Below are 25,623 nucleotides of genomic sequence, written 5' to 3'. Positions count from 1 at the left end.
CCTAGGAGTTCTTCCAATCTAAATTCTGAAAGAAGTATATAAGTCAGCAATTTCTTGATCAGAAACATAAAGAGTTTCTAGAATTGAAACAAGGCAAAATGAATGTGACCGAGTACGAAAGAGAATTTGTACGATTGACCAAATATGTTCGGGAATATGTTTCTACCGAAGAGATTATGTGTAAGCAGTTCGTTGATGGGTTGAATGAAAATATAAAACTTCTAGTTGGGATTCTAGAAATCAAAGAATTTGTTGTTTTAGTTGAGAGGGCTTGTAAAGCCAAGGATCTCAGCAAAGAAAAGAGAAAAGCTGATTTTGAAGGAAGAGATTCGAGAATGAGATCATCTAGTAAATCTTATCAGTCTATACGAAAGAAATTTTGAGACTCGTTTAATCGTTCTAATACATCAGTGGGACATTCAAATAGAGATCATGTAAGGTAACAGTTGAGCTTCAAAGCTCCAATTACTTCGATAGCTAGTGTTGGAAGTATGAGACCTAACTGACCTGAATGTAAATATTATGGTAAATGACATCCTAGTGATTATAGATTGAATGATAGGGCTTGTTTTAAATGTAGATCATTGGATCATTTTATCTATGATTGTCCCAAGTTGGCTGAGCAAGATATAGTACAGAATACGAGATCGAGTAGCACTGCAGCTAGAGGTACACCACCCAGAAACACAAGAAATGTGAGTGGTGATAGAGGTGCAACACGAGACACTGCTGTAAGATCTGATGCTAGAGCACTTGCACGGGCCTATGCTATTTGCGCTCGATAAGAAGCATCATCTCCAGATGTTATTACCGGTACTTTTACTCTCTATGATACTAAAGTTATTACATTGATAGATCCAGGATCAACTCATTCGTATATATGTGTGAATTTAGTATCCAGTAAGACTTTGCCTGTAGAGTCTAATGAATTTGTAATTAGAGTATCGAACCCCTTAGGCAAGTGCATGTTGGTTGATAAAATGTGCAAGAACTATCCATTGATGATTAAGGAAATTTGTTCTCCGACTAATCTGATGTTGTTACCATTTGAAAAATTTGATATAATTCTGGGTATCGATTGGTTAGCGCTGCATGATGCTGTTGTGAATTGCAAACAAAAGACGATTGATTTGATATGTCAGAATAATGAGATTATCCGAATTGAGTCAGATGATTTGAATGGCTTGCCAACTGTGATTTCATCGATGTTAGCTCAGAAATATGTGAGAAAGGGTTGCAAAGCTTATTTTACTTATGTGCTAGATATGAAAGTGATTGAAAAGAAGATCAAATCAGTACCAATTATGTGTGAGTATCCAGATGTGTTTCCAGAAGAGTTACTGGGTTTACTATCGATCAGAGAGGTTGAGTTTGGCATTGAGTTAATACCGAGTACAACGTTGATATCGATAGCTCCGTATAGAATGGCTCCGATAGAGTTAAAAGAATTGAAAGCTCAGCTGCAAGAACTGATAGATAGAGGTTTTACAAGATCGAGTTTCACACCTTGGGGTGCTCTCGTGTTGTTTGTGAAAAAGAAAGATGGCACGATGAGAATGTGTATAGACTACCGACAGTTGAATAAAGTAACAATCAAGAACAAATACCCTTTATCACGGATTGATGATTTGTTTGACTAGTTAAAAAGGGCTACAGTGTTTTCAAAGATAGATTTGAGATCGGGCTATTATCAGTTGTGAGTTAAAGACTCTAATGTGCCAAAAACTACATTTAGAACTAGGTATGGTCATTATGAATTTTTAGTTAAGCCTTTTGGACTAACGAATGCACCTGCTATTTTTATGAACTTAATGAACCAATTTTTCAAATCATACCTAGATCGATTTGTTGTTGTGTTCATAGATGATATTTTGATATATTCACAAGATGAAACTGAGCATGCCATGCATTTGAGAATTATATTGCAGACTCTGCGTAATAAATAGTTATATACAAAGTTCAATAAATGTGAGTTTTGGTTGCGTGAAGTTGGTTTCCTGGGGCATATTGTGTCAGCATCGGGTATTTGAGTCAACCCGAGTAAGATATCTGCAGTTATGGATTGGAAGCCTCTGAGAAATGTTTCTGAGGTTCATAATTTTCTGGGACTCGCCGGTTATTATAGATGATTTGTGAAAATCTTTTCGATGATTGCGAATCCGTTAATGAGATTGCTTCAGAAAAATGTAAAGTTTGAATGGTTCGAGAAATGTCAGAAAAGTTTTGATCAGCTGAAAGTTCTTTTGACTGAAGCTCCAGTATTAGTACAACCAGAATCGAGTAAAGAATTTATGATCTATAGTAATGCATCGTTGAATGGTCTGGACTGCGTTTTGATGCAAAAAGGCAAAGTCATAGCTTATGCATCAAGACATTTGAAACCAGATGAAAAGAATTACCAGACGCACGATTTAGAGTTAGCAACAATTGTGCTTGTGTTAAAGATTTGGCACCATTATTTTTTCAATGAGAAATGCAATGATTATTCAGATCACAAGAGTTTAAAATATCTGATGACTCAGAAAGATTTGAATTTGTGACAGCGGAGATAACTAGAATTATTAAAAGATTATGAGCTAGTTATTGACTATCATTCGAGAAAAGAAAATGTTGTTGCTGATGCATTAAGCCAGAAATATATGTTTTCTTTACGTCCAATGAATACTCAGTTGGCTCTATTTGATGATGGCTCAATTGTAGTTGAGTTGAAAGCGAGACTGTTGTTTCTACAACAAATTTGTGAAGCTTAGAAAGTTGATAATGAAATGTTACTTATTGTGATTCAAACCCTGATCTAGAGTTTCAAGTTGATTCTGATGATTGTTTAATATTTAAAGGCCGAATATGTGTTCCGAGAAATTCAGAGTTGATTCAGATGATTTTGAATGAAGCACATAGTAGTCATTTATCTGTTCATCCGGGAAGCACGAAAATGTATAATGACTTGAAACGACTTTATTGGTGGCATGGCATGATGATAAATGATAATATATACATGTTTTTACCCTATGCTTGGCATATTTTTGGAAGGATTATCATAAGATTCAATGAATTTGATGCTCCTAATCCTTTAATTTCATGTTTCATACTCAGGAGAGCTTAGGATAGCAGAAAGAGCAAGAAACGGGCCAAAAAAGGGACAAATTGGGTCTAATTCAGTGTTTCACATGACCTAGGCACTTTCACACGGGTAATCCACACGCCCGTGTGTGACATACGGGTACGCTACACGCCTGGGTGGCATGGCCGTGTCGACATTAAACCAAGTCAGAATTGCACACGGCCTGAGGACCTTCATACGGGCGTGGCACACGGCCATATCCCTGTCAAGCCAAAGTCTAATTCTATTCGGAAAAGGCTAATTTTGGGCTATTTTGGGCAATCCAATGTCTTTATAAACACCCTAGAAGAGGATCAAGGGGGAGACGTGGAGTAGAAGGTAGAAAATACTCAAGGACAGCCATTGGAATTAGCTCGGAAGTAAGATCTACTTCAAGATTGAAGATCTCCATTCAATTTCCTTAGAAGTTATTTGGGTTATTTATCTTTTGTTATTTTCCCAATCTTGAGATGTTTTCCATTATTATGAACTAAACTCCCTAAATATCTAAGGGAGATGAAACCTAGGATAGATCTTATTACTATTTGAATTATATGATAAATACTTATTCTTACTCTTAATTGTGAGTTTTAATTCTTGCTTTAATTTTCCAGGTTATTAATTCAGGTTTTGATGTGCTTATTCAATGGAGCAAAAATCTCTGTTTAAGAGTAGATCATTCATAATTAAGTGAAGTTGCATGCAATCCTAGAGATAGGATCACATAAATCTGTCGGATTAGAGTCAAATCTAATAAGGGAATCCATAAACCGAGTTAATGCGACAATAGGGGTTTTAATTAGAAAGAGATTTCGATTAATCAACCTAGAGTTGGTTGTTTTTAATCTCAAAAGAGATATTAACATAAATCAGGGGTTTATACAGATTAAGTTAAGTAAATAAATCGTCTAATTCAGAAGTGATAAGTAAAGTCTAGGTGGATTTTTCCTTGAGTATTGTCTTCTCCATCAATTTTCTAAAAAAATATTTTCCAACTTTAATCTCTGTCGTAATCTTAGTTAATTAGATAATTAGTTTTAGTTTAAAAACATCCTTTAATTCTTAGGCTAGATAATAAAATGATGGTAATTACTAGTAATTTTAGTCCTCGTGGATACGATATTTATGGTCTCACCATAACTATATTATTGTTCGATAGGTACGCTTGCCTTAGTCGAATTTTTAGTTAGTTTTACGACCATCAAGTTTTTGGCGCCGTTGCCGGGGACTAAGATATTAGGAACGCTTCATTTTTATTACTTTAGCCATTTTTTATTGTTATTGTAATTTAATTTTTTTTGTTTTTGTTTTAATTACTTCTGGCAGGTTTTTTTAGTTTATGACTATAAGAAACCCGTCAGGACCTTTGCTTTTTGATATTGAGATCGAGAGCACAGCTCACAGAAATCAAAAAGAAATAAGGCAAAGCCTACAATACATAGAGAAAGAGCGAGAGGGCGATATTCACACTAATACTGAGGAGATGACTGAAAATCAGAATAATCCGCTACCTCTTGTGGTTGCTGTAAATCCAGTAAATCAGTATCCTGCTCCTCGTACTATGTATGATTATGCTAACTTTATCTAACAGGAACTGAATTGACTATAGTTAGACCTGCTGTTGCTGCAAATAACTTTGAACTGAAACCTAAATCTAACAGGAACTGAATTGACTATAGTTAGACCTGCTATTGCTGCAAATAACTTTGAACTGAAACCTAACACTATTCAAATGATACAACAGTTTTTTCTATTTGATGGTTTACAGGACGAGGATCTAAACACTCATTTAGCAAATTTTCTAGAATTCTGCGATACATTTAAGATCAATGGCGTCTCTGACAATGCCATTCGCCTTCGATTGTTTCCCTTTTCATTGAGGAATAAGGCTAAACATTGGTTGAAGTCGTTACCGCGAGGGTCAATCACCACTTGGGAACAAATGACCGAAAAATTTTTACTTAAACATTTTTCGCTGGCTAAACTGAGGAATGATATCTCTTCTTTTGTACAGATGGATTTAGAAACTCTTTATGACGTATGGGAGAGATACAAAGACTTATTGAGAAGGTGCCCTCACCATGGGTTGCCTCTTTGGCTACAAGTTCAAACTTTCCACAACGATTTGAATCCCTCGACTAAACAAATGATTGATGCAGCGACTGGTGGAACTATCAATAATAAGACACCTGAAGAGGCTTATGAGTTCATAGAAGAGATGTCACTGAATAATTATTAGTGGCAAGTCATGAGGACAAAATTGACAAAAGCAGCCAACGTTTTTAACGTTGATTCGGTTACTATGATTTCCAATCAGCTAGAACTTTTGAATAGAAAAATTGATGGTTTACTTGGTTCTACACGGGTTCATTCAGTAATGCAGTGAGATGCAAGTGGAGGTGGAATGAGCAATTTAGAATATCCATCCTACGGCCCTAACATGAAGAACGAGCAAATGAATTATATGGGTAATAATCTCAGCCTCAAAATGATCCTTATAGTAACACTTACAATGCAGGTTGGAGGAACCACCCAAATTTCTCGTGGGGAGGCCAAGGCAATCAAAGACCACCACCCCCTCCAAGCTTCCAACAACAACCTTGCCAGCAAGAGAAAAAGCCAAACCTTGAGGAGATAATGACAAAGTTTATTTTAGTAGTGGAGACTCATTTTCAGAACACTGAAACTGCACTTAAAAATCAGCAAGCATCAATTCAAGGGCTCGAGAATCAAATAGGATAGCTGGCTAAGATGATTTCAGAGAGACCACCAGGGAGTCTACCTAGTAACACCGAACCCAATCCAAAAGAGCATGTGAAAGCAGTTACATTAAGGAGTGGGAAACTGTTAGCTGAATCTGAATAGAAGCTGCAACCAGAAGCTGACAGAAAAGAAGACAATGAGGTAAAACCCGAAAACAACAAAAAACCAGAGTAAAGGGAATATAAAACACCAATCCCGTACCTAGCAAAGTTGAAGAAAGACCGCATGGATGCACAATTCAGTAAATTTCTTGAACTGTTTAAACAATTACATATTAACTTAACTTTTGTTGAAGCTATCTCGCAAATGCCTACATATGCAAAATTTTTAAAAGAGCTTCTAACAAATAAAAGGAAGTTTGAAGAATTGTCTATAGTGGAACTCAACGAGGAGTGCTCAGCCATACTCCAAAATAAACTGCCAACCAAACTGAAAGATCCAGGAAGTTTTACTATTCCCTACTTAATTGGTAGTTTAAATATTGAAAAAGCACTAGCTGATTTAGGAGCTAGCATTAATTTGATGCCCTACAAAATGTTCAAGCAACTTGGCCTTGGGGAACCAAAACGTACTAGGATGAGTATTTAACTAGCTGACAGATCTGTTAAATATCCTAGGGGTATTATCAAGGATGTACTTGTAAAAGTAGATAAATTCATATTCCCTGTCGATTTTGTTGTGCTTGACATGGATGAGGATGTTAAGGTGCCTTTAATTTTAGGTCGCCCATTTTTAGCCACTACTAGGGTTGTTATTGATGTGGATGACGACAAACTTATACTTAGGGTAGGTGACGAAGAAATTATTTTTAAGATTTATGATGCCATGAGATTTTCTAAGGAACAAGATGACTCCTGTTATTTTATTGACTCTATTGATAATTCTACTCAAGATTCTTTACAGAAAATCGTACATAAGGACAAATTGGAACTGTGTCTTGCCCAATGAGAGGAGGTAAATGATGATGATTCTACGATAGGTAAGATAAAAGCTGAACTACGATAGGTAAGAGCTACGAGGGTATTGAGGTAAACAATGAATTAAAATTAAAGCTCTCTGTTGAAGAACCTCCTAAACTGGAATTAAAGCAACTGCCAGATCACTTAGAATATGCTTTTCTTTGAAATAATTCCACATTACCAGTGATTATTGCTTCAGATTTATAGCCAACCAAAAAACACAAGTTATTCCAAGTATTAAAGGAGCACAAAAGAGCCATAGCTTGGAAGATTTCTGACATAAGAGGGATCAGTCCTTCTTTTTGCACACATAAAATTTTAATGGAAGATGAATATAAACCTTGTGTGCAAGCTCAAAGACGGTTGAATCCTAATATGAAAGAAGTTGTAAAAGCTGAGGTAATTAAACTTCTAGATGCTGGAATTATTTATCCTATTTCTGACAGTTTTTGGATGAGCCCTGTGCAGGTTGTTCCTAACAAAGGAGGCATGACTATTGTGGCTAATGAGAAGAAAAACTAATCCCAACGCGAATAGTCATGGGATGGAGAGTTTGCATTGACTATAGGAAATTGAACGATGCTACAAGAAAAGATCACTTTCACTTACCATTCATTGATCAAATGTTGGAAAGATTATCTGGGCATATGTATTATTGTTTCCTAGATGGACTCTCTGGTTATTTCCAAATCCCAGTAGCTCCTAAGGACCAAGAGAAAATGACATTTACATGTCCATACGGTACGTTTGCTTATCGACGAATGCCTTTTGGATTATGTAATGCTCCTGCTACTTTTCAGCGATGCATGTTCGCTATTTTTGATGAACTTGTGGAAGACATTATAGAGGTATTTATGGATAACTTCTCGGTATTCGGTAACTCTTTCCATCTTTGCCTTAAAAATTTAAAATGAGTTCTAATGAGATGTGAGGAAACGAACCTGGTACTGAATTGGGAAAAATGTCACTTCATGGTTCATGAAGGGGTTGTGTTAGGCCACAAAATTTCTAGCAGGGGAATCGAGGTTGACAAAGCAAAAGTTGAAACTATTGACAAAGCTTTTTAAGTCATGCTGGATTTTATAGAAGGTTTATTAAATATTTTTTGAATATAGCTAATCCTTTAACGAATTTACTAGAAAAAGATGTGCCTTTCATTTTCAGTTAGGAATGTTTAGAAGCATTTAATACTCTTAAAGATAAATTAATTCATGCTCCAATTGTAGTTGCACCTGATTGGAATTTACCCTTTGAACTAATGTGTGATGCGAGTGATTTTGCAGTGCGTGCGGTTCTTGGACAGCGGAAAGACAAGCATTTTCAACCAATCTATTATGCTAGCAAAACATTGACAGCCGCACAAGAAAACTATACAACAACTGAGAAAGAATTGTTGGCTGTGGTTTTTGTATTCGATAAATTTAGACCATACTTAATATTATCTAAAGTTGTTGTCTACACTGACCATTCTGCTCTTCGATACCTCCTTACTAAAATAGATGCAAAACCTCGACTAATAAGATAGATTTTATTGTTGCAGGAATTCGATTTAGAAATTCAAGTTAAGAAGGGAGCTGAAAATCTTGCAGCAAACCATCTATCTAGATTAGAAAACCCACATCTCAAGTAGCTTGATAAACATGAGATAAACGACTCGTTCCCTAAAGAACAACTCTTTGCTATATCTGACTCTGAGGAACCTTGGTTCGCAGACATTGTGAATTATTTAGCTACTAACATTGGTCCAAAAGGGTTGACACATTAGCAAAAAAAATGCTTCTTTACTGATGTGAAAAACTACTTTTGGGAAGATCCTTCTCATTTTCGTATATGTGCAGATCAAGTCATTAGAAGATGCGTTACAAAGTTAGAAGCAATTAGAATCTTGGAACATTGCCACTCAGGATCGACTAGAGGACATTACAGAGGGACTAGGACCACACATAAAACACTTGAATCAGGTTTTTATTGGCCCACACTATTCAAATACGCCAACAGATATGTTATTTCTTGTGATAAATGCCAACGAACAAGTAATATCTCTAAACATGACGAGATGCCTCAAATGTACATGCTTTCATGTGAAATATTTGATGTATGGGGTATTGACTTCATGGGTCCATTCCCTAGCTCATTTGGGAATAAATATATCTTAGTAGTTGTTGATTATATGTCTAAATGGGTGGAAGCCCAAGCCTTACCTACTAATGATGCTAGAGTGGTGGTAAGGTTCCTTAAGAAACTCTTCTCTCGATTTGGAACACCTAGAAAAATTATCAGTGATAGGGGTACTCATTTTTGTAATTCTCAATTTGTTAAAACCCTTGAAAAATATTTTACCATAGAACAGCTACCCCTTACCATCCTGAAACTAATGGACAAGTCGAAGTCGCGAACTGAGAGCTTAAACATTTCCTAGAAAAGACTGTAGAGTCAAATAGGAAAGATTGGGCAAAGAAAATAGATGATGCTTTATGGGCCTATAGAACTGCTTTTAAGACCCCCATAGGAATATCTCCTTACAGGCTTGTTTATGGGAAGAGTTGTCATTTACCATTTGATCTAGAACATAAAGCATTCTGGGCTATAAAATTTTTGAACTTTGATCCCAAACTCGCAGGTGAAAAGAGATTTATGCAGATGAATGAGTTAAATGAATGGCGAGCAAATGCATATGAGAACTCATGATTATGCAAAGAAGCAACGAAGCGTCGCCATGATGCTCATTTAAAGCAACACAAGCAATTTGAATTTGGAGACCTTGTCCTACTAAATAACTCAAGGCTCAAATTGTTTCCTGGGAAGATTAAATCACGATGGTCAGGTCCTTTCGTAGTCCAAACCGTCTTTCCATATGGCACAGTAGAGGTAAGTCACCCAACCCAAGGCACTTTCAAGGTAAATGGACATTATTTTAAATTTTATAACGGTGAGGATTTTAAAGACAATGGAGAGGAGCTACAGCTCCGCGAACTGATGCATGATATTCGTGATAGGTTTTAAATATTTATAATGAATCGTTCTTGAAACTAACTATTATCACGATGAAGGCTAGTGTACCTATCGAACAGTAGTATAGCTTTAGCAAGACCGAATTGTCGAACCAAAGGAACTAAAAGTACTAGTAATGACTATCTTTTTATTATCTAGCCTAAGAATAATGGGGTTTGTTTTAACTAACTAATTAACTAAACTAAGAATTAACAGAAAATAGAATTGGGGAATTACTTTTGGAAAAACGATTGAATTAAGACAATACCTAAGGAAAAATCCACCTAGACTTCACTTGTTATTTGACTCAATCGATTTATTTATTCATTTGACTTGATCCGTAGAAATCCCTAAGTTATATTATTATCCCTCTTGAGACTAACAACATCTAACCGTAGGTTGAATAATTTAAATCTCTTTCTAATTAAATCCCTAAGGTTGCATTAACTAGATCTATGGATCCCCTTATTAGGTTTCATCCTAATCCGACAAAACCTTGCCACCTATCTCTAGCGCGCAACCAACTCTGCTTAATTATGACAAATGTACTCTTAGACAGGGTATATTCCTCCTCTGAATAAGAGCTTAACTTGAATCAATATCCTAGAATGTCAAAACAAGAATTAAGAACACATAATTAAGAACAATTCAAATATTTATCATACAATTCAAATAATAATAACAAGATCTGACTTAGGTTTCATTCCCCTTAGGTATTTAGGGGTTTTAGTTCATAACTAAAAAGGTAAACATCTCAGAAGAATAATGAATACAAAACATAAAGAAAAACCAAAAACTCCTGAAGGGAAATTGAATGGAGATCTTCAGTCTTGATGATGAATTCAGCTTCTGAGATGGATCAATCGGCTTTCCTTGAGCAGTTCCCTACCTTCTTCCCTCTGTGTCATTTTCCTCCTCCTCTAGGGTGTATTTATATGCTTTGGAATGCCTAAGAACACTCAAAATTTGCCTTTTCCAAATTGGACTAAACTTGGGCTCGGTAGGGACATGCCCGTGTGACATGCCCGTGTGCGATTGCTTAAAGCCGTGGTCAAGCCTGTTAAATAGGCACAGGCGTGTGGTCCACCCGTGTGAGTTGTGCTTCGATTCTGCCAAATTGACACAGCAGTTTGGTCTGCCCGTGTGAGGAGGTCCAAGCCATGTTGATTTCGTACGTTGTCCCATTTTCTCTGTTTTTGGCCCGTTTCTCATTCCTTTCACTCTCCTATGCTTACCTAAGTATAAGCATGAAATTAAGACATTAAGAGCATCGAATTCACCAATTTTAAGGAAAAATCATCCATAAAATGTGCTAAGCATAGGATAAAAATATGTTTGAATTACGATTTATCACGAACCTGCCTAAACATACCCACAAGGTAAAGTCGAGCTTAGACTTTAAATAAGCGCTCCTCGGGAGGCAACTCGAGCACTACCCCACTAAATAAATTTAGTTTGTTTTCCCATTTTTTCCATATAACTTAACTATAGGTATTTTTGGCACACATGGCCTGGCACACAAGTGTGCCTTAGGCCGTGTGCTCACCACGGGTAAGAGACACAGGCGTTGCCATGGCCATGTTAAAACAAAACAAATATTTTCCCCAAGACAGGGTTACACACGGGCTACGATAAATAGCCACAGCCGTGCGATACGGCCGTGTGCATCACACCGCTACGGGAGATGGGCGTGCCCTAGACCGTAGTGAAACTGCACTTTAATTGCCCCCCCAAAAAATCAATAGTGGCACGGTATGTGTTAAATCACCAATACCATGCAAGGTGGCCATGGAAGTTACACGGTCATGAACATGGGCGTGCTTGAGGCCATGTGGGAAATTGCACAAACAATTGAAACTTTCAACAAGTCAGAATACAACACGGGCTTCAGCCACGGCTGTGCCCAAAAGCTGTGCACAATCTTGATTACCAGACACGGGCATGTTGGACCTACCATGGGCATGGGAGAAGTGAATGAAGCACCAAATGGCTGTACGCTGTGGCCGTGTGGGTCACACAGCCTAGACACAAGGGCGTGTCCACAGACCGTTGCAATACTAACTTAAATCATCAGACCATAAGCACAAGTCATGAACACGTGCGTGTTGGACCTACCACGGGCATGGGAGAAATGAATGAACATGCACACGGCCGTGCGACGCGGCAGTGTGGGTCACACGGCCTATAAACACGGGCGTGTCGAAGGGACCGTATGTGACACTGACTAAGATTTCATGAAAAACACGGGTTAAGAACACACCATATGGGCGTGGGACACGGCCGTGTTGCCCAAAACGGGGCTTATACGACTGTGGCCCCCATTTATTCCCCTCCTCTAACCCTAATTTTCCCCCTTCCCTATTTAAAACCCCACTATCACTATTCATCAACCTTTCCACTATTCACCTTCTCCACTCCGGCCACCATTCTCCAACGAACCTCCGACGACCAACACCCCACTCTCATTTCTTTTATTCTTTCCTCTCTTTCATCTCCCTTTGTCCATCCTTGCTCAACCACATAACCCCCTTTTTCCCTTGCCCTTACACTATGCCCCAAGATGCACGACCCGAGCCCACCCATACCACCTCCATCCGGCCACCACTCATCCCGGCGTCAATTCACCTTCTTTCCCCCATTTCCTCTAATTTCTTTTATTTGCTTATATTTTATCTTATTTATTTTCTATTTTTCTTTTATTCTTGCCATTTTTCTGTATTATTATTAATTTTCTTAGTTTTAGATTCATTATTATATTTCTTTGGTTATGTCTATTTTTGGTTTCACTCTTATTCTACTTTCGACCATGTTGCTTCTAGTTAATTTTGGTATTTTGTTACTTATCGTAGGATTTTCTTTCTTATTCGCTTATTAGGTGCCATGGGTTGTCTTGTTAGCTTAGTTACAATTTCTCTTTGCTCTTATTATGACCACTTAGATTTGTAAGCTCTTAATTTAGATTCACATACTGTCAAATTTTTGTTTTAGTATGTTTGGTTAATGGTGCATATAAGACTAAATTTCCACCTTGTGATAGAGTAGTCTAAATTTCCATCTTATTAGGTTTTGTTTTGTTTTGTCTTATCTCTTCCAAAGCTTCTTGATGTCTTTGATTAAGTGTTAATTATACCGATTCTATTCATATTGAAATGTTTTGCCTGTTAGGTACATCATGACAAAGACTCGAGGAAAGAAAACTTCTATCCCTACCTCTAAAAAGCGAAAGGGATCAGGTGTGACCTCTTCGAGCGCCACCATTGAGATTCGCCATCCGTTCCTCCAATTTCCACCAGGGCCCCAGGAAGAATTATTTCAGATTCTATGTGCCCGACCCCTTGGTGTGGGCTGTTGCATCTTTTGGGCCGCATTAGAGCAGGTCCACCTAGTTGATTCTGTTCGAGCCCTTCTCGCCACTGCTCCGTGGGACCACTTATTTGATATTATCGAGCTGACATATCTAGAGTTCACTTTGGAACTATGCTGACGTTTTAGTTGAAGATAGTTATGGTAGAGTACGACGACCCAGGAATAGTCCAATTTCGCCTTGGCGATCTAGCACGACAGTTGAGTGTCCAAAATTTGGAGCTACCTTGGGACTCTATATAGACGATTTTATAGAGGCCAAAAATTTTCCCCACCTCCACCGCCACATCTATTATGCACCTTTATCGTGTTGTGCAGCCCTCATGCCTGTTACAGGCATCTATGACCCCAGCTACTCAAAGGTATTGGCTCTAGCTCCAACTCTATGATATCTTCATGCCCTCTTGGCACACACATTAAGAGGGAGACGAGAAAGCACTGACGTCATTAACACTTACGATGCATACTTCTTGTGGAGCATGAGGCAAGGGCATATTTTTTATCTCGCATACTTTATTGCCTTTGCCTTTCGCCATCAGACAGAACGACACCAAAAGGGAGTCATCAGCATTGGCCCATATGTGGCTTGACTAGCTCGACACTTTGGGCTCCTGAACACATCAGCACAGTCCTCATCGCTCACACTCATGGGCCAGATGTCCCCACAGGGCATCTCGAGTATGCTCTACATGAGGATGATAGAGCGTCGTTGCGGGTTCGATCCTCCTCAATACTAACTAGCACGAGCCACCAATGAGGATGACCCCAAGGATATTCCTGAATATATCACTTCATTTCATGAGGACCTACCATCTCTGCCACCGCCAACACACTGACTAGTTCATGTGGCTACTTTATTAACAGAAATTTCTAACCACCTGCATCGATTTGAGCAATATTGCACTCGTCGATTTGACAACATAAAGGCGACTCTACAACAGATTTGCTAGCATTTCCACATTTCGCCTCCAGTACCACCACCGGACGATCCAGTTGCCTATGGGGACTTTTGAGTCTATTCATTTTCACTTTAGTTGTTTTTCTTTTTCTTTTTCTTTTTCCTTTTATTTTTATTTTTATTTTCATTTTTTTATGTTCTAAAAAGACTTTGATTAGTATATTTTAAATCTATAGCTGTTCCTATAACATCACTGGTGATATCGCAGTTTCAAAAGGCTCAGTCGATTGGTGCTACTCAGAAATATACAAATAGACCTATGGGAAAAGATAATCCAAGACTGCCATGTCCTGCTCATCCACGACCATAGCCACTACGACACCAACTGCCACGATAACCTCATCGCTGGGCATTGTGATTATGGAACCCAACCTCTACCACCACCTTCACTTTTGTCTAATGTCACATGCACATCATTTCCAATGTCTATAAACCCACTTTCGCTCTTCTAAGGACTACATCTAAATTCAGTGCAGTTTCACTTCTCCCCTTACTCTACGATATTATACTTATATTATTATTATCTATCTTTGTACATTGAGGACATTGTACACCTTAAGTGTGGGGAGGTAATGATATTCTGTTTATCAGAAAATCCCTGAATCATATCGTGTTCTTAAATAATTTTCTCATATCACTATTAGAATGGATTTTGATTGATTTATAATGGTTGTTGATATTTTTTGAATTAAATCAAAGGTAATTATGCTTTGAATGTTTAAACTTTAAAACATTAGAGAATCAAGCATGATAAGTTGACTTTTGAGTAGTAAAATTGCTAGGTTGTTTCCCTGAATTGAGGTATTATCTTGAAGTTTTGAATTTGCAAGAGTGACATCAAATACCTCTAATTTTCATGAGATTTTGAGCCTTTTTGAGCGTATATCTTTCTTGCTCACTTATTTTATTGATTATGAGTGTGTCAACATTGATTTGCTATTCTAGAACTTGCATCGATTATACATGTCGAGACCACACCTTTGATTTGATATACTAAAATGATAAAGGCACTTAGGTTTTAACCCATTTACCCCATAAAAATCCTACCCACATAATTGACCCCTAGTGAACCGCTTTGAGCCTTAACTATTGTTTCTTGATTTTACCCTTAATGATTTACCCACGACTGAACCCTTTTTGATTCATTAAGAATTTCTCTTTTTATTGACTCTTTTTTTTTATCGAGCTTTGATTTGATTAGTTACCTAACTTTTTCCGTCCATTTCAGTTGTTTAATTATTATGTACTATCGATTACTTGTTCTTGTTCTTAAAAAAAACTGTATATTTATTCATTCAATTACATATTGTTTTAAAGAGCTTGCATAAGTTAAAGTTAGTATATTGAGGGAAAGCTCACTTCATCTTAGAAAGTTTTATTTCGCGCACTTGTTTGTAATTTAGTAATTTTTTTCTTCTAAGTTGGGTAATTTATTAAATTAATCTCGATTCTAACCCTCTTTTTCAGCCTTTATCCATACCTTTAACCCAAGCCCCATTACAACCCTGTTAAATACCGTTTGATTCGTGTATCATCTCATTTATAGTTGTGGAGATTTGATTTTCATGCAAGCCTATGGTAATAACTTTTCATGTTTGACTATTGAGTGCTTAATTATTGAACCTTAAACACTTTGAGTGATATGAGTGAATCTTTAGTGAGGATATCAACTCTTGTCAATTTGGAATTAAATGTGATTACTTAGATAAAAGGGGATACCTATGATTTTATATTAAAATGCTCAACTTAGATTTTTTGAAACTTTGATGTTCTTTTAGTTGAATTCTCAATGTCTGATTATCTGTGGATTACTTCGAAACATTTTTTATGAGAATTATAACTCAAGAAGAATTAATTTTAATTCTGAGTGGAGAATTTTGCTTGAGGACAAGCAATTGCTTAAGTGTGGGGATATTTGATAAACAATAATATATACATGTTTTTACCCTATGCTTGGCATATTTTTGGAAGGATTATCATAAGATTTAATGAATTTGATGGTCCTAATCATTTAATTTCATGTTTCATACTCAGGAGAGCTTAAGTTAAAAAAAAGAGCAAGAAACGGGCCAAAAAATAGATAAATTAGGTCTAATTCAGTGTTTTAGACAGCCTAGGCACTTCCACACGGGTAATCCACACGCCCGTGTGTGACACACGGGTAGGCCACTCTCCCGTGTGGCATGGTTGTGTCGACATTAAACCAAGTCATAATTGCACACGGCTTGAGGACCTTCACACGGGCGTGGCACGTCTAATTCTATTCAGAAAAGGATAATTTTGGGCTATTTTGGGCATTCCAAAGTCTATATAAACACCCTAGAAGAGGAGCAAGGGGGAGACGTAGAGTAGAAGGTAGAAAATACTCAAGGACAGCCATCGGAATCAGCTCGGAAGCAGGATCTACTTCAAGACTGAAGATCTTCTTTCAATTTCGATAGAAGTTCTTTGGGTTCTTTATCTTTTGTTGTTTTCCCAATCTTGAGATGTTTTCCATTATTATGAACTAAACTCACTAAATACCTAAGGGAGATGAAACCTAGGACGGATCTTATTACTATTTGAATTAAATGATAAATACTTGTTCTTATTCTTAATTGTGAGATCTAATTCTTGCTTTAATATTCCAGGATATTAAATCAGGTTTTGATGTGCTTATTCAGTGGAGCAAAAGTCCCTGTTTAAGAGTAGATCATTCATAATTAAGCGGAGTTGCATGCAATCCTAGAGATAGGATGACATAAATCTGTCAGATTAGAGTCAAATCTAATAAGGGAATCCGTAGATCGAGTTAATGCGACAATAGGGGTTTTAATTAGAAAGAGATTTCGATTAATCAACTTAGAGTTAGTTGTTTTCAGTCTCGAAAGAGATATTAACATAAATCAGGGATTTCTACAGATTAAGTCAAGTAAATAAATCGTCTAATTCAAAAGTGATAAGTAAAGTCTAGGTGAATTCTTCCTTGGGTATTGTCTTCTCCATCGGTTTTCTAAAAAAATATTTTCCAACTTTAATATCTATCATAATCTTAGTTAATTAGATAATTAGTTTTAGTTTAAAAACATCCTTTAATTCTTAGGCTAGATAATAAAAGGATAGTAATTACAAGTACTTTTAGTCCTCGTGGGTACAATATTCCCGGTCTCACCATAACTATATTACTGTTCGATAGGTGCTCTTGCCTTAGTCAAATTTTTAGTTAGTTTCACGACCATCACATGAAACGTGATATTTCAGAATTTATTTCAAAATGTTTGATTTGTCAGCAAGTTAAAGCTGAGCATTAGGTACCGTCTAGTTTATTGCAGCCGTTTATGATTCCCGAGTGGAAATGGGATAGAGTGACTATGGATTTTGTTTCTGGTTGCCCTTATCTCTGAGTAAGAAAGATGCAATTTGGATTATTGTTGACTGGTTGACAAAATCGGCTCATTTCATTCCTGTAAGAACAGACTATTCGCTTGAAAAGTTAGCTGAGTTGTATATCTCTGAGGTTTTGAGATTACACGGAGTACCTGTGTCTATTGTTTTGGAGAGAGATCCGAGGTTCACATTGAGGTTTTGGAAGAAACTGCAAGATGCACTGGCTACAAATCTACATTTTAGTACTGCATTTCACCTGCAAATAGATGGTCAATCCGAGCAAGTTATTCAAATACTCGAAGATATGTTAAGATGTTGCATTCTTGAATTCGAAGGTACGTGGGAAAAATATTTGTTGTTGATTGAATTTGTGTATAACAATAGTTTTCAATCAAGCATTAAAATAGCACCTTATAAAGCTTTATATGGTCGAAAGTGTCGAACAATGTTGTACTGGACTGAACTTAGTGAGAATAAGATTTTTGGGGTCTATTTGATTAAAGAGACCTAGCAGAAAGTGAAAGTAATTCGTGACGGTTTGAAAGCAGCGTTAGATCGACAGAAATCATACCAGACTTGAAACGAAAAGATATTGAGTTTCAGATCGAGGATAAAGTGTTTTTGAAAGTATTTCCATGGAAGAAAATAATTTGATTCAGTCGTAAAGGCAAACTAAGCCTGATATTCATTGGCCCATATAAAATTATTGACCAAGTTAGACCAGTTGCTTATCGCTAGCCTTACCATCTGAGTTAGAAAAGATTCACAATGTATTTCATGTATCGAAGCTTCAACGATATCGATCTGATCCTTCGCATGTTATTTCCCCAACTGAAGTTGAGATTCAATCAGATTTATCGTACAGTGAAGAATCGATCCAAATTTTATCTTGTGAGATCAAAGAGTTGAGAAATAAAAGAATAGCGTCAGTGAGAGTATTATGGCATCGACACGGGGTAGAAAAAGCTACGTGGGAACCCGAGGATGCTATGAGAAAGCAATATCCAAACCTATTCGCTGCTAAGATTTTCGGGGACGAAAATCCCTAAGGGGGGAGAGTTGTAATAGCCTAGTTTTAGCTAAATCAAAATAGTGGTTTTAGAACCAGAAATTCGAGGTTGTAAAATTATTTTAATATTATTTTTGGTGTTTATAGCATGTGATTATATATGTGTGAAAATTTCATGAGCTAATTTTATTGTTTAACTCAATTGCGTAAAATGCAAAAGTTGCATTCTATTTAATAAAGGTGTCAAATTGCAATGGCTTATTAAATGAAAGGTCCTTATGATGATATTAGACAATTTTAAATGATAGTGGACTATTATGGACAACCATTGTATGTTTTTAATGTTTATTCATTAAGGGTAAATAAGTAATTTTATAAATAAGTTAATTAAAATACAACAAAATATGAAATCTTGTCCATCTTTCTTAATGGTGACCAATTATTGAAGAATAAGAATGCTTAAATGGAGTTTTAGGGTTCGCCAATTGTAAATCTAATTTGGTAAGTGTTTTGAACTCGGTTTTTGATGATTTTTATGTTTTTGTGATCGTTGCTTCGTGTTTTAGCTAGCCCGTGCTTTAATTTTCGAATTTGATGATGATTTTGTGAAGTGCCATTGATGAATACTTGAGCTCTTGAATGTTTGATGATGGAAAATGAGTATTTGTTTATAGATTATCTTGTTTTGTAAAGTGATTTTTGGTAAAAAATACAAATTAGGGATTAAATTGTGAAAAGACAAAAATGTGGGGTTAAAAGTGTGAATAAATGTGAAATATGGGCTGCTAGGGGTATTTTGGTAATTTAACTGAGCATGGATTAAATTGAATTGTGTGAATTTGATGTATTTGAGAAATAGGGACTAAATTGAATAAATGTGGAGCTTTAGGGCTAAAGTGAAAAAATGCCCAAATATGTGTTTGTGGACTAAATTAAATGTGTTGATGAATAAAAGAGTTAATTTTGAATGTACATAGCTCAAGAATGAAAGAAATCAGATTTAGATCGGGGGAAGTCGAAAGTTATTGCATAGTCAATCTAGCCCCTCTGTTCTGACTACGTGGTAAGTTCATATGCAAATAAATGCCTTTAAATGGAATTATATGTGTTTACTTGTCATTGAAATGTTATAAATGCTGAACGAACAATTACAAGTACCAATAAACAGAGTTACGACATTTGAAAGTCCCATACAAACCTTAGGAATAGTATAGGAAACGAATGTCATGACATTAGGTTATCAAGATGTGAATACATGTAAGACCATGTCTGGGAAATTGGCATTGTATTGAGATTACGTGTAAGACCATGTCTGGGACATTGACATCGTTAGTCGATTTCATGTAAGGCCCTATCCGAGACAATGGCATCGATATGTAATAACATGTAAGACCATATCTGGGATATGGCACTGTACGAGCTTATGTGATTTCTGAGTATCCTTAATGATTTCGAACGATTCAACTAGCAAAGTCAAGTCAAGAAAGAATATTTGAATGAGCTAAATGACTCAGGTACGTACAAAATTCATACGGGTATTGAAAAGGGAGAATATTTGATGAACTCGATTAAGAAATTGAATATATGTTCAATGAGAAAGGTCTGTGAATTTGAATGTGATTAGTTATGTTAAGCATATTTGAATTGATATGCAAATGTTCATATGATGACTTTATTTGTATATGGCTTACTAAGCTTTTAAAGCTTAATTTGTGTATTCTTTCCTTGTTTTTATAGATTGTCGAAGCTAGCTCAGACATCAAGGATCACCAGGAACCATCATCACACTATCGACTACTTGTTGGTATTTTTGGATACTTGTAAATATGGTATATGGCATGTATAGACTAGTGAGTTGATGAAGTGTTTTAAGGTTTGGTATAGCCGTGAGATTTGGCTTGCTTTTGTTGGAAATGTTGGTATATATTTAGCCATATAAGTTGGCTTGAATTATGTGTTTGATAAGTGGTATATGTAAATTATAAATTACCTTGTGTTTTGGCATTTGTCATGGTTGTTAATATGGTTAAATGGTTGCTCATTTGACTAGTTATAAATTGGTGTATTAAAGCTTGAAGAATGGTATATTTTGGTATGATTGATACATGATGAATTGATATGTTTGAGAAGCATGATTTAGTTTATGGAAAGGTGATAAAATGCATTTAGAAGTTTTGTAAGTTGTGATGATTTTGACTTAATGATTTGGTATGTTTTGAATATGGAATTGAGTAGTTAAAATGGTTGACTATAGATGACATGTTATGTGTATAGATTGGCATTTTTTGGCTGCCTATATATGTGTTGAAATGGGACCGTATTGGTTACTTTGTATGCATGAGATAAAGGTGGCAAATTGGCTTTACAAATGGCCTATTTTTGTCCACACGGGCATATGTCTCAGTTGTGTGTGACACACGGTCATGCTGTATGGTCATGTGTCTCCTGGGATACCCTTTCGAATTCAGTCAGTATACCTTACAGGTTTGGCACGGCCTAGACACATGGGCATGTCTACTAGTCATGTGTAGCACACGGGCTGGCAGATAGGCATGTAGCCAAGTCAGTATCCTCCCTAATTTTCCCATGGCCATGGCACACAGGCGTGTCTCCGGCCGTGTGATGCAAGTCAGTATGTATGTCCTGTTTTCACACGACCAGTGCCACGAGCGTGTCTGGTAGCCGTGTGAGGCTCACAGCCTGTTTACACGGGCATGTGACCCTTAAATGTTTGAAAATTTTCTAAGTTTCCCAAAGTTTGCAAATGTTATCGGTTTAGTCTCGAACCACTTCTAAGTTTTAAGGTCTCGTAGAGCCTTACAAGGGACATTGTGAATATTTTGAATGTATTTTGAGTACGAATGTATAAATGTATGTGAATGAGGTGTGTTATTCGGTAATGCCTCGTAGCCCTATTCCGGTGATGGGTACTGGTTAGGGGTGTTACATGTAGTATGGAATGTTAAAGAGGAAACACTCAAATACAAGCGTTAGTAAAATCAATTTGGCTAAAGGTTGTCGCTGCATGAGTGTCTGTCGGTGCAATTACGTACTCCCTATGTAACACCCCTAGCCCGAGTCTGATCGCCGGTTTAGGCTATGAGATATTACCGAGCCAAACAATAAATTTTTTTTGTCCATATAATCAATCAACATTTTAATATCTCATTCGCATAGTAGATAAACATAAACAGAGATCGAACTGAATTAGATATTGATATTCAACTTATATGCCATTTTCGTATGGCTAAAATATTTACAATACAAAACATAACCGTCACCGGCCTAACCTATACATGCCATACCAAGGCCAAAATATAACTGTACCTAAAAGATCGATAGTATGATGAACTGCTGATGATCCCCGAGTCGGTGGCACAAATTGACAATCTATAAAACAAAGAAATAAAATAAAACGGAGTAAGCTTTCGAGGCTTAGTAAGTTTTAAGTGTTTCAAACAATTAAAACGTATCATATAAATTCTAACATTAAGTATCACAAGAACCCAAATTTAATTTGTAAATTACTTGGCCAAAAACTCACAAGTACATTAATTATAACCTATTGGCCGAATATATATATATATATACATGAATACACAAGAAAATTCTCAGTACATATTTCACTATACTATATGGTTCATAAAATTTCTTTAAGACACATGCTTTTACAATGACATACATTGACCAAATAAGTCATTCTCTTATTCATAAATATGGTATTCATTCACATACATATACACACACTCACATATATATATATATATACCATTCTTTGATACTAATAATTCGTTCTGAAGTCAATTCACTTATGAGTACATAATATGTACCTTAGCAGGTATAACATATATAATACTTACTCGCACGGATATTCAATGTCGTAATCATACTTAACTTACTGACACCGGTCCTATCAAGTCTTAGGACTCGAAACACATATCTAGCACAGCCTGCAGGTTTTTAACCCGGATGTCATTCCAAAGACGAAGCTCATGGGTCTTTAAGCCGGATACAATTCCAAAGACGAAGCGTGCGGGTCTTTAGGCCCGGATACGATTCCAGCATGAAGCCTGCGGGTCTTTAAGCCCGGATACGATTCCAGCACGAAGCCTGCGGGTCTTTAAGCCCGGATACCATTCCACATCAAATAACATGTGTTTTTTTTATCGTATTCTAACGCATTTTATAGAACATTTCACATTATTAGTAGCCATTGGCTACATTCGGACATGAGCTTCTTATGAACACCATTATTTCATTTCAGCTTAAAATCATGCATGAATATCACACGTACCTTTCATCAATCAAGCTTAACCCTAATTTACCATTCAACTTAATTCAAATAGAACCAAAAAGATCAAAATTCATGTAGTATATATATGTCAAGGCATTATAAATTTTATGCTAAAGGCGATTACTCAAAACTTACCTTGTATCTTTCTGAACAAATTTCGGGTTGGCTATTCCGCGGCTTTAGCTTCTCCCTTATCCGAGGTTGCCCCTCTATGCTCTTGAGCTTTAATTCAATAAATTTTAAACTAATCATTAATCAATTATTCAAGTATTACTTTCAGAATATAATACATATATATTCAACTTTCACACATACAGATTATAGTAAGCTTATAAGAAATCAATAAGCAATTCATTAGTAAAATTTTTCTTTTATCAATGTTTACCATATAATCACAATTTCACTATAAGCTGAATTCCTGACCAACAGTCATTAAATTACTTATAAACGGAGCTACAAAACTCCAAATCAATTGCTGTAAATTTTCCTTGAAAATAGACTCATTTATATTTTATCAATAGAATTTTCATAATTTTTAGTCGAGCCAATCAATACCAGATTTTTCCTAAAGTTTCCCTTGTTTCACTGTTTGACAAATCTAACCATTCTTCACTACGAAATAAATTTCTCACTTTACAGAAATCAAAATATGTTGTCGTTTATTTCATTTGAAACTAGACTCACTAAGGAGTCTGAGCATATAAAATTTATTCTATGACCATATTTATACATTTTATAATGATTTTATAAAAAACAGAATAGGCGATCTAGAAGTCATTTTGACTCTGTCCCACATTACTTCAAATAGTTCATGATCGGTAATTCTTTTTCTTTTACGGTTTCTATTATAGAAAACTAGACTCATCAAGCTTTAATTACATAATTTATTCAACTTCTAATTCAATTCCTACAATTTATGGTGATTTTCGAAAATCACCTTACTGCTGCTGTCCCAAGTAGATTATTACCAATTCACCATTTATCATCAATGCCGCACACACAAATACATACATACTCCTATGTATATAAACCGTCTATAATTAATTTATAACCTATTCGGCCTTACTACTTAAACTTAGCCTTGATATGTAATTATATATTATGACCTAATACAACAATTTCATATAGGTTTCTTCTAAGCTAATATTAACTGAACCATTTAGTCAAGCTTAAGGCCGATTCTATTTTGTTCAAATTAAGGTCACACCTCCCTTAAAAGAAATTCTAGCCTTCTTAACTTTAATTAGCTACTACCTATTCTTTAAACATCAAATACAATGCAATTAACATCTAAACCTTTATACCGAATTTGCTCACACAATAGTCCTTGACCGAAAGTTCTTAGACTCTAGCTACCCTAATGTCATTCCTTGAAACACATCTGAATATCACGTTCAACACCTCCCATCAACAAGTTAAAATTTCTCAAATTCAATTACTAGTGCTTTTATAAAACATAAACAAAAATATATTAAACATTATTTCCCCAAGAATCAATAGCATAACCGAATACATATATTTTTCTTTCTCCCTAAATTAGATTCGGCAATCCCATAAACCATATTAACCTTAACTTTCAAGCTAAAACAATTAACAATTTAACACATCCAACCTAACTATCCATCTAATGTCATCAAAACTTCTACTAAAAATTTTAAGTTCCTAGGCCGAAATTCAACCCTCCTAAATAACCTAATTTCAATCCAAGATTCAAGTAAAATTTAAACCAATCCTTCAAATTATGCATACATTTTCAAGAGTGGCATAAAACATACCTTCTTGTATCAAAACACCTTAGCCGAAATTCAACAAGAGTTTTTCTTCTTCTTTCTTCTAGTTTCGGCAATGGAGAAGTAAAGATGAAACACTTTTGTTTCTCTTCCCACTTCTCATTATTTTATTTCCTTTAATTCTATAATTCCTTTAATTGAAATTTAAAATTATTATAAAATATCTATAATATGCATAAATCCTCATTATGGCCGGCCACTATCAAAGAAATGGACAATTTGACATGCAAGTCCACCTTTATGTTAACATGCATTAATAAACCATTTAAAATTAACCTATCACATTTCACAATGTCTCACATAAGTCCCTATTTAATAATTTCACATGCAATTGACAAAATTAAGATATGAAAATTTCACACATGCATTTACACATATTATAAGCATAGATTATAATGGTTAATTATTTTTGTGATTCGGTTTTGTGGTCCCAAAACCACTTTCCGACTAGGGTCACATTAGGGCTGTCACAACTCTCCCCCACATAAGGAATTTTCGTCCCCGAAAATCTTACCAGTGAATAAGTTAGGATATCGTTCTTTCATAGAGTTCTCGAATTCCCAAGTAGCTTCTTCGATCCCATGCTTGAGCTATAATACCTTTACTAACAGAACCTTTTTATTTCGCAACTCTTTTACCTCGCGAGCTAGGATACGAACTGGTTCTTCTTCATAACTCAAATCAGATTGAATTTCAACCTCTGATGGATTAATTATGTGTGATGGATCGGATCTATAACGTCGAAGCATCAAGACATGAAAGACGTTGTGAATCTTTTCAAGCTCAGGGGGTAAAATCAATCTGTATGCGACCGGCCCAACTCGTTTGGATATTTCATACGGCCAGATGAACCTCGGACTCAATTTGCCTTTACGGCCAAACCTGAGCACCTTTTTCCATGGTGAAACTTTAAGAAACACTTTGTCTCCAACCTGATATTCAATGTCTTTTCGCTTTAAATCTGCATACGACTTCTGATGATCTGAAGCTGCTTTCAGACTTTCATGGATTACTTTTACTTTCTGCTCAG

The 25,623-nt window shown here is 36.0% G+C and overlaps 1 non-coding gene across 1 annotated transcript; it reads right to left on the bottom strand.

Annotated features, from left to right (window-relative positions):
* Positions 1–5,081: 5,081 nt before the first annotated feature.
* On the bottom strand, positions 5,082–5,188 carry LOC128291211 (small nucleolar RNA R71). Its single transcript, XR_008280987.1, has one exon. It is a non-coding gene; the product is annotated as a small nucleolar RNA R71 (small nucleolar RNA).
* Positions 5,189–25,623: the final 20,435 nt, after the last annotated feature.

Source organism: Gossypium arboreum, chromosome 3, assembly GCF_025698485.1.
Source record: "Gossypium arboreum isolate Shixiya-1 chromosome 3, ASM2569848v2, whole genome shotgun sequence".
Classification (NCBI taxonomy): domain Eukaryota; kingdom Viridiplantae; phylum Streptophyta; class Magnoliopsida; order Malvales; family Malvaceae; genus Gossypium; species Gossypium arboreum.
The sequence above is the reverse complement of the archived record's forward strand: the minus strand, read 5'-3'. Positions and strand labels throughout refer to the sequence as shown.